The following is a 9,909-nucleotide window of genomic DNA, read 5'->3' on the forward strand; positions in this document are numbered from 1 at the left end:
ACCAAGCCAGTGAACCATAACTACTGAGCCAATGCTGTCAGCCTGCAAGCCACAACCACTGAAGCCCGCGTGCCTAAAGCCCTGGCTCCACAACAAGAGAAGCCACCTCAGTGAGAAGACTGTCACTGCAACTAGAGAGTTGCCCCTGCTCGCTGCAACTACAGAAAAACACATGCAGCAACAAAGATCCAGCACAGCCAAAAAATAAATATAAATAAAAATTTAAAGAAGATTTAGTGTTTGAAAACTTCCCAAATTCATGAAAAGTTTTAATTTACACATCCATAAAGCTCAATAAACTCTAAGTGGAATAAATATAGAGACACACAATGTATCATAAATGTAAAAATCCAAAAATAGAAATTTTTAAGAGAAAAATGAGTGATTATATGAAGTGGAATTCCAGTTAGTTTGATCACTGAATTCGCATAAGAAACAAGATACCAGAAGGCAGTGAGATCACATTTTGAAAGTACTGAAAGAAAGTGACTATCAGGATGTATGTACAGCAAAACTTTCTTTCATAAAAGGGTAACTTTTTAAAGAAAATAAACAAGTGGCCAAAAAGTACATGAAAAGACTCAACATTACTATCTATTAGGAAATGCAAATCAAAACTATCAGGTGCCACACCTTATAAACTAGAAGGGCTAAAATGAAAAAGAGGCAAAATAACAGATTTTTGAAGGGATGTGGAAAGTTGGAACCCTCTGATACTGCTGGTAGGAATATAAAATGGTGTAACCACTTTGGAAAACAGTCTGGAAATTTCTCAAAAGGTTAATCATAGAGTTACCATATGACCTAGGAAATCCACTCCCAGGTAGATAGTCAAGAGATGCGAAAGCATTATGTCCATGCAAAAACCTGTACCTGAATATTCATACTGACTTTTGTAATAGCCGAAAAGAGAAACAACCTAAATGTCCATCAACTAGTGAATGAATTTTTAAAATGTGGTATATTTATATAATGGAATATTATTTAGCAATATAAATGAATGAAATACTGGTACATACTATAACATAGACAAACCTTGAAAACATTCTGCTACATTGTGTGAGTCCATATATATGAAAGGTCCAGCATAGGCAACTCCATTGAGACAAAAAGCAGATTAGTGGTGGCCAGGGTCTGAGATGGGATGAAGGATGAAATGGGGAGTGACTGCTAATGGGTACAGGGTTTCATTTAGAAAGTGTTCTAAAACTGAGTGTAGTGATAGTACCACAACCCTATGAATATATTAAAACCATTAATTTGTACACTTTCAGTGAGTGAATTGTATATATGTGAATTGTATTTCAATAAAACTGTTTTTTAAAACATAGTGGTTAAAAATAACAACAGCAACACTCAAAATGTCTGTTTTCTTAAGTTAACTGCCAATACCATATCTCTTTCTTTCCCGTTTGACTGGATCCTGTGGGGATGACTTCTCAGCATTATCATGTGTCAACACATTCAAAGAACAGTGTAAACTAAAACTATCTTCTGGCTATCTTTTCATCCCTTCACATGGTGAAACATATTCTTTAAGCTTTCTAGAAATAGTAGTAATACTAGATGATCCTTAGTAACCATTAGTGTAATATTAAAATATTTACTTTAAATTCTTTGATTGTGCCTCCTAGAAATTTAGACCAGCTATTACAAGTCTCTTTTTTAAGGGAAAATAAAGTCTTCTTATAAAACACATGCAGGGCACTGTATTTTAATACTTTTGTAAGCTATTGTTAGGTATTTTGGAGAAACCATGAGGTCACTAACAGACGGACACGACTGAGCAACTTCACTTTCACTTTTCACTTTCATGCATTGGAGAAGGAAATGGCAACCCACTCCAGTGTTCTTGCCCGGAGAATCCCAGGGATGGGGGAACCTGGTAGGAGGCCGTCTATGGGGTCGCACAGAATCGGACACTACTGAAGCTACCTAGCAGCAGCAGCAGCAGGAAAAACATAAGACTGAATATCAAAAGGCATGCTTTCCAAGCCAGTTTCTGTTCCTTGCTAGAACAGAGTGGAGCAGTCACTCTTCATTTTATATGCCTTTGTCAAAATTGAGGCCTTTTTGATCATTTGTAATTATAAAAGTTGCAAAGCTTATGATGAAAGTATATGGAAGGATGTATGTGAAAGCAAATGTCTGTTTATTCAATACTAGATTGAAACATATGTGGCAGAGTGGCATATTGTTATGTGTGATCTTACTAACCAAGAATGGGAGATCACTGTTGGAGCTCCCCAAAGTCAAAGATCTGGGCAGAGTTTGCTCAGAGGGCACTGTATGGTGCTGCCCTTCCCCTGGAACCAATGTACCTGGTATGGTTGCACTGTAAGGAATGAACAGCTGGTGCTCCCCCTGAGAGAGAGGCTGAGCTTTCCTGATAGATGGTTTAAAAAAAAAAAAATGTCAAATGCTTGTTACCCCTAAGAAGGTGAATAGCAATGATTATCCTCCAGCCCCACCATCAGAAGCTAAAGACTGTGGCCAAAGCCATTACAGAAAACATCAAAAGATAGCACATTTGGGGGCCTCCCTCCCAGATATAAGAAACCTCATTACATTTCTGCCTTCAAATATATGTATGACTTAGGAGTGGGTCCCTTCTCCTCTGACCTTAGATCTCCTCATCCAAAAATAAGAATGAAGGTAAGGATCTCCTCATCCAATACTAGTATCTTATAATTTATTTAGGCTTAAACATCTTTAATCCCTAATATTTCCTCATGAAGTCCTTGCAATAATCCTTTAGTCATTTAGTCATTTTTATTTATCTCTTTTGGATTTACTTCAAATAATTCATTCTAAAGAGCCAGTGCTCCAAAGGGCTAAAGCGGCCCTACATGAAAAGGCATTTTTTCTCTGTTAACATCTTTGATGACTCATACTAAATGACACAAAATGTGACCTATACAGACAGGTCAAAAATAACTCATTCCATTTTCCAAGTAAGATTACGAAAATTATCCACAGTAGGATTAGCAGTAAATTTTTGCCAAATTAATATCTAATTCCCACACTTACATAAGAACATAATTTTTCTGAGTAGAGCCCTATATTTTTGATTTGAGCTAGGTTGTTATGAAGTGAGGATTTAAATTTTGTGTGTGTATGTCATATTTATCTTCTGGAAAGCACTCTTTCTGCAAACTCAGCTTAAATTTCCTATCAGCAACTGACAGGAAATGTTTCCTTTCCGTTTCTAACTTCTTATAGTCCAATTCTATTGTATCTTAGTTCTTGAGATAAGCTTGTCTGAAGTAAAAATTTCTGAACTGTGTCTGTACTTACGTACCCAAATCATGTGTTGTTGTTTAGTTGCTAAGTCATGTCTGACTCTTTTGTGACATCATGGACTGCAGCCATCCAAGCTTCTCTGTTCTTGGATTTCCCAAGCAAGAATACTGGAGTGGGTTGCCATTTCCTCCTCCAAGCGGTCTTCCTGACCCAAGGATCAAACTCATGTCTCCTGCATCAGCAGGCGGATTCTTTACTTCTGAGCCACCAGGGAAGCCCCAAACCATGTGTAGGCAAGTGGTGAAAAAGAGATATACAGGAAGCTATAATTTGTTAAGTACCTACTAAGTGTCAAGTACATACATATTATCATTTAATCAATATAGTATCTCTATGAGGAATCTTGTCATCTCTATTTTACAGATAAGGAAACTGAGGCATGTTTAAGTTAGGTTACTTGCCCAAGACACTGCCTCGGTGAAAGAGCCAGGTTTAAACACAGGTCTGTCTGACTGCAGTACACCTTGCTGATTCTAAGTCCAACTCTTTGCAACCCCATGAACTGCGCCATGCAAGGCTTCCCTATCCTTTGCTATCTCCCTGAGTTTGCTCAAGCTTATGTCCATTGAGTGAATGATGCCATCCAACCATCTCATCCTCTGTAGACCCCTTCTCCTCTTGCCCTCAATCTTTTCCAGCATCAAGGTATTTTCTAATGAGTTAGCTTTTCACATCAGGGGGCCAAAGTATTGGAGCTTCGGCTTCAGCATCAGTCCTGCCAATGAATACTCAGGGTTGATTTTCTTTAGGATTGATTGGTTTGATCTCCTTGCAGTCCAAGGGGACTCTCAAGAGTCTTCCCCAACACCACAGTTCAAAAGCATCAGTTTTTTGGCCCTCAGCCTTCTTTATGGTCCAACTCTCAAATCCATACATGACTACTGGAAAACCCATAGCTTTGACTAGATGGACCTTTGTCAGCAAAGTGATGTCTCTGCTTTTTAATACACTATCTAGGTTTGTCATAGTGTTTCTTCCAAGGAGCAAGCATCTTTTAATTTCATGGCTGCAGTTACTATCTGCAGTGGTTTTGGAGACCAAGAAATGAAATTTGTCACTGTTTCCACTTTTTCCCCATCTATTTGCCATGAATGATGGGACCATATGCCATGATCTTAATTTTTTGAATGTTGAGTTTTAAGCTAGCTTTTTCATAAACTATTATCTTTCACCCTCATCAAGAGGCTCTTTAGTTCCTCCTCACTTTCTGCCATTAGTGTGGTATCAATTGCGTATCTGAGGTTGTTGATATTTCTCCCAGCAACCTTGATTCCAGCTTGTGCTTCATCCAGCCCAGCATTTTGCATGATGTACTCTGCATATAGGGGCTTCCCTGATAACTTTGTTGGTAAAGCATCTGCTTGCAATGCAGAAGACCCTGGTTAGACTCCTGGGTTGGGAAGATCTGCTGGAGAAGGAATAGGCTACCACTCCAGTATTCTTAGGCTTCCCTTGTGGCTCAGCTGGTAAAGAATCCGCTTGCAATGTGGGAGACCTGGGTTCAATCCCTGGGTTGTGAGGATCCCCTGGAGAAGGGAAAGGCTACCCGCTCCAGCCCAGCATTTTGAATGATGTACTCTGCATATAAGTTAAATAAGCAAGGTGACAATATACAGCCTTGACAACTCCTTTCTCAATTTGGAACCAGTCCATTCTTCCATGTCTGCTTCTAACTGTTGCTTCTTGGCCTGTATACAAGTTTCTCAGGAGGCAAGTAAGGTGGTCTGGTATTCTCATCTCTTTAAGAATTTTCCACAGTTTGTTGCAATTCACACAGTCAAAGACTTTAGCATAGTTAATAAAAGAGATGTTTGGAATTCCCTTGCTTTTTCTGTGATCCAGTAGGTGTTGGAAATTTGATCTCTGGTTCCTCTGCCTTTTCTAAATCCAGCTTCTACATCTAGAAGTTCTCAGCTCATGTATCATTGAAACCTAGCTTGAAGGATTTTGAGCATTACCTTGCTAGTATGTGAAATGAGGGCAATTGTGTGGTAGTTTGAACCTTTTTAAGCATTGCCCTTCTTTGGGATTGGAATGAAAACTGACCTTTTCCAGTCCTGTGGCCACTGCTGAGTTTTCCAAATTTGCTGGCATATTTAGAGCAGCACTTTCACAGAATCATCTTTTAGGATTTGAAATAGTTCAGCTGGAATTCACTAGCTTTGTTCATAGTAATACTTCCTAAGGCCCGCTTGACTTCACATTCCAGGATATCTGACTCTAGGTGAGTGACCACACCATCATGGTTATCTGAGTCGTTAAGAACTATATTGTATAGTTCTTCTGTGTGTTTTTGCACAGAATCTCTTCTGCTTCTGTTAGGTCCTTGCCATTTCTGTATCTCTAATTTTCTTAAAGGGATTTCTAGTCTTTCCTATTCTACTGTTTTCCTCCATTTCTTTGCATTGTTCACTTAAGAAGGCTTTCTTATCTCTCCTTGCTATTCTCTCAAACTCTGCATTCAGTTGGGTATATATTTTCCTTTGTCCTTTGCCTTTCATTTCTCAGCTATTTGTAAGACCTCCTCAGACAATCACTTTGCCTTCTTCCATTTCTTTTTCTTGGGGATGGTTTTAGTCACCACTTCCTGTACAATTTTACAAACCTCCATCCATAGTTCTTCAGGCATTCTGCCTACCAGACTTAGTCCCTTGAATCTATCTGTCACCTCTACTGTATGACATAAGGGATTTTTAGGTCATACCTCAGTGGCCTCATGGTTTTCCCTACTTTCTTCAATATAAGTCTGAATTTTGCAGTAAGGAGCTCATGGTCTGAGCTACAGTCAGCTCCTGGTCTTGTTTTTGCTGAATGTATACAACTTCTCCATCTTTAGCTACAAATAATAGAATCAATCTGATTTTGGTATTGACCATCTGGTGGTGTCCATGTGTAGAGGCATCTCTTCTGTTGTTGGAAGAGGGTGTTTGCTATGACCAGTGTGTTCTCTTGGCAAAACTCTGTTAGCTTTTAACCTGCTTCATTTTGTACTCCAAGGCCAAACTTGCGTTTTACTCCAGGTATCTCTTGACTTCTTTATTTTGCATTCCAGTCCCCGGTGATGAAAAGGACATATTTCTTTGGTGTTAGTTCTAGGAGGTCTTGTGATTCTTCGTAGAATTGTTCTAAATCTACTTCAGCTTCGACATTAGTGGTTGGGATATGGATTTGGATTCGGCAGGCATCAGTGGCCATGGGATCCAGGAGCGGCTCTGGGAGCTTGTCCAGTGCGTCCGTCGGGGGCTGGGTGGCTCACAGGATTGACACTGGCTGCCTTCTCACCCCTGCTCCTGGTTGAGCCCTGCGTTCTGAGCCTCCGTATGATTTGGCTCCGGTATCTGCATCCCTAGATGCTCCAGGAACCGGCAGTGCTGTGCATGGGTGTGACTGCTTGGTTCTGGCAGGCTCAGGGGGCAGCTGCAGGCCAGCTGGATGGCGGCAGTTTTCTGGAAGACAAACAGTAGCTCAGCGAGGTGTCCCAGTATAACCAAGAGGCCGGACAGTGGAACCGCTTCTGAGACGATGATTATTTCTGCACTTGAAGTCCAGGAAAGATTTCTATCAGGCTAAAGGATGAAATGTAGTTGCCACGAAGTGTGCATCGTTCAAGGTTCTCACACCGCGGTCTGCAGTTGATCATCAGAGGCTCATGCACAGTATGAAAGATTTGGGAGTTGGGCATAAGCCCTGGAAGGGCCCCCTCCATCCACCTGCAGGTAGTGCTGTGGGCTGTCTACCAGACCCGTCTGTGGTTCAGATGGACAAACATACACTTCTTAGTGCAAACTAGAATATCAAGCATGTGTCTTAGGAAAACAGATCTCAGTAAGTGTGAAGGTCATTGCCCATGCCCCTCAGATACAACCATGAGCTCAAGCAGGAATATGAAGAGAGAGTCCACTTATAAGGGCAGCCAGTGTAGAGGAGAGGCCTATGTGCTCTCTGCTCCTGGGTGCCGTCGAACATTTCCTCCAGCCTTTCTCGGATCCCCTTCTGGGGGGGACTCCAGCAGGGCCTCTGCCTTGGCTCACTGGTGGCACGTTGACCAAAATTCAATGGCTGGTGAAGATTTATACACTCAAGGAGGACCAGCAGTGGGACAACCAGGGCACCAGCAATGTCATCCAGCTATGTGGAGCTACTGAAGGACCTGTCCTCCTAGGCAGGGTTTGACAAAATGTGGTCCACTGGAGAGGGGAATGGCAAACCACTCCAGTATTCTTGCCTGGAGAACTCCAGAAACAATATGAAAAGGCAAAAAAAAAAAAAAAAGATACCAGAAAGTGAGCCACCCAGGGAGGAAGGTGTCCAATATGCTACTGGAGAAGAGCTGAGAAATAGCTCCAGAAGGAATGTAGAAGCTGAGCCAAAGCGGAAATGATGCCAAGTTATGGTTGTGTCTGGTGGTGAAAGTAAAGTCCAATGCTGTAAAGAACAATATTACATTGGAACCTGGAATGTTAAGTCCATGAATCAAGGTAAATTGGATGTGGTCAAACAGGAGACAGCAAGAGTGAACATCAACATTTTAGGAATCAGTGAACTAAAATGGACTGGAATGGGTGAATTTAATTCAGATGACTATTATATCTACTACTGTGGACAAGAATCTCTTAGAAGGAATGGACTCAACAAGAGTCCAAAATGCAGTACCTGGGTGCTTGATTCTACTTGTGTGTTAATAGTCCCATAAAAACTTTAATATTAAATCACCCAGTTATTAGTCAGTCCCTAGTCAGAAAAGCAGAAGTGCTCTAGGCAGTTCAGATAAAGGGAATAAAATCCAAAGAGGCCAAAATGGGCATATGATGGTACCCAGAGCTCACAAGAGTCATAGTACTGAGGCTATGCTATTGGGACCCTTCTGTATTTGTTGATACTTCTAGGAGCTGAGAATTTGCACTCTTACTGAAGCTGAAAGAACATGGAAGCCCACAGTTCCACTGGTGTTACTGGAGTAGCCAGGACTTCTGGGGCTTATGGTTGCTTGTTTCCACTGATCCAGATGCAGCAAATGGTAAAGACACCTTCTCTCTTCTCTTGCCTAGTCTTTCTCTAGGCCTGCGTTTGGTGGAATCTCACTGGAAACTACCTGGCAAGGAAACCTAGAAAATCTAGTTTGCAGATTTCCAGCACCCTTCAATATAAAGAATGCTAAAAAGCATGAATGAAACTAAAAATCAGCTTTCCCAAGGAGTGATATCATAATATTCACTTGATCATCTTCTTACTTTTAGAGCTCTCTTTTCTTGTAAATTGTGTTATAATTCAGTGCCATCACTGAGCAACTGGATTTTCATCTCTCATGTACTTAAGCAGAAAAGAGATTCATTGGCAAGATAATTGGGTGCTAACAGAAGTGAGGGGAAAGCTGGAACTGGAAAACAGAAACTGATGGGGGTAGGGTAAGGGTAGGAACTCTGCTAGGCACTCCCATTTAGAGGAATTCATTGTATCCATTTTTCATTTTTAAATCAAAGTTCAAGAAAAGATAATTAAGCTGATCAGTCTTTGAAAGGATGGCAACTTTATTGTTGTTGTTGTTCAGTCACCCAGTCATGTCTGCCTCTTTGCGACCCCATGGACTGCAGCACGCCAAGCCTCCCTGTCCCTCACCATCTCCCAAAGTTTGCCCAAGTTTGTGTCCATCCAGCTATCTTATCCTCTGACACCCTCTTCTCCTGCCCTCAATCTTTCTAAGCATCAGGGACTTTTCCAATGAGTCAGCTCTTGCATCAGATGACCAAAATACTGAAGTTTAAGCTTCAACATCAGTTCTTCCAACAAGTATTCAGGGTTGATTTTCCTTAAGATTGATTGGTTTGATCTCCTTGCTCTCCAGAGGACTTTCAGGAATCTTCTCCAGCACCACAAACTCAAAAAGATCAATTCTTTGGCACTCTGTCTTCTTTATGGTCCAGCTCTCACAACTGTACCTAACCACTGGGAAGACTATAGCCTTCACTATATGGACCTTTGTCGGCAGAGTAATGTCTCTGCTTTTCAATGCACTGTCTAGGTTTGTCATAGCTTTCCTGCCAAGAAGCAGTCATCTTCTGATTTTATGGCTGCAGTTACCATCTGCAGTGATTTTAGAGCCCAAGAAGGGGAAATCTGTCACTACTTCCACCTTTTCCCTTTCTATTTGCCATGAAGTAATGGGGCCACTTTCACTCTCCTCCTTCACCTTCATCAAGAGGCTCTTTAGTTTGTCTTTGCTTTAGTTCCTCCTTTGCAACTTCATTAGGAAAGATAACCTTCCCAAAGTAAAACAGGGACCTCTCACTCAGATACAGAAATGGCTCTTGGACAGAAAATATAAGTCAAACAGACATGGAGACAAATAATACCAGCTACACTTGCAGGTCCCATTCCCAGGTATTTTCTCTAGTGTTTTCCCTATAGGTTGATTCTATTGTTGAGTCCTCTGGGATGATGATATCCATTTCACTTCCCTGAAAATCACAACCCCATCTCTAATTAGAATTTTTTTCTTAGAAATTTTTGTTTGAATGCAAAAAGAAGTATTAGTGAACTTTTGCTTCTCTTTTTTAAACTGGTGAACCTTTATTCATATGCTTTTCATCTAGGACAGCTTCCCAAGTG

General features: G+C 41.0%; 1 pseudogene; it reads left to right on the forward strand.

Annotated features, from left to right (window-relative positions):
• The first annotated feature begins 6,653 nt into the window (after nt 1-6,653).
• On the forward strand, nt 6,654-7,448 carry LOC128052049 (testican-3-like; annotated as a pseudogene).
• The last annotated feature ends 2,461 nt before the right edge of the window (nt 7,449-9,909 follow it).

Source organism: Budorcas taxicolor, chromosome 8 (genome assembly GCF_023091745.1).
Source record: "Budorcas taxicolor isolate Tak-1 chromosome 8, Takin1.1, whole genome shotgun sequence".
NCBI lineage: Eukaryota > Metazoa > Chordata > Mammalia > Artiodactyla > Bovidae > Budorcas > Budorcas taxicolor.